Here is a 318-nt window from a genome sequence, read left to right as displayed (position 1 = left end):
GGATAAGAAATGTATATACGTCTATATACTCATCATACACAGACACAAATCAACCTTTGTTTAAATTTACAGCTGCTCTCACCAAAGTGAACACCTTTGTACTTGATGGTTCTCATATACACATTATAATTATTTTTACTGTATTGTTATTATTGTGGTACATACAAAAGTGAAGCCACTACTTAAAGATCTGGCTTAGATTGGAGAATTTGGCTTTCAGGACAAAATTTTAAACACTATATATTGGGAAGTGTCAATAAAGTCAAGAAACAGTTTTGAACACATAATATTTGCAGACATCAGTTATAGTGCTAAACA

This window comes from Pterocles gutturalis, unplaced genomic scaffold (genome assembly GCF_000699245.1).
Source record: "Pterocles gutturalis isolate BGI_N339 unplaced genomic scaffold, ASM69924v1 scaffold33156, whole genome shotgun sequence".
Classification (NCBI taxonomy): domain Eukaryota; kingdom Metazoa; phylum Chordata; class Aves; order Pterocliformes; family Pteroclidae; genus Pterocles; species Pterocles gutturalis.
Note: the sequence above shows the minus strand (reverse complement) of the source record.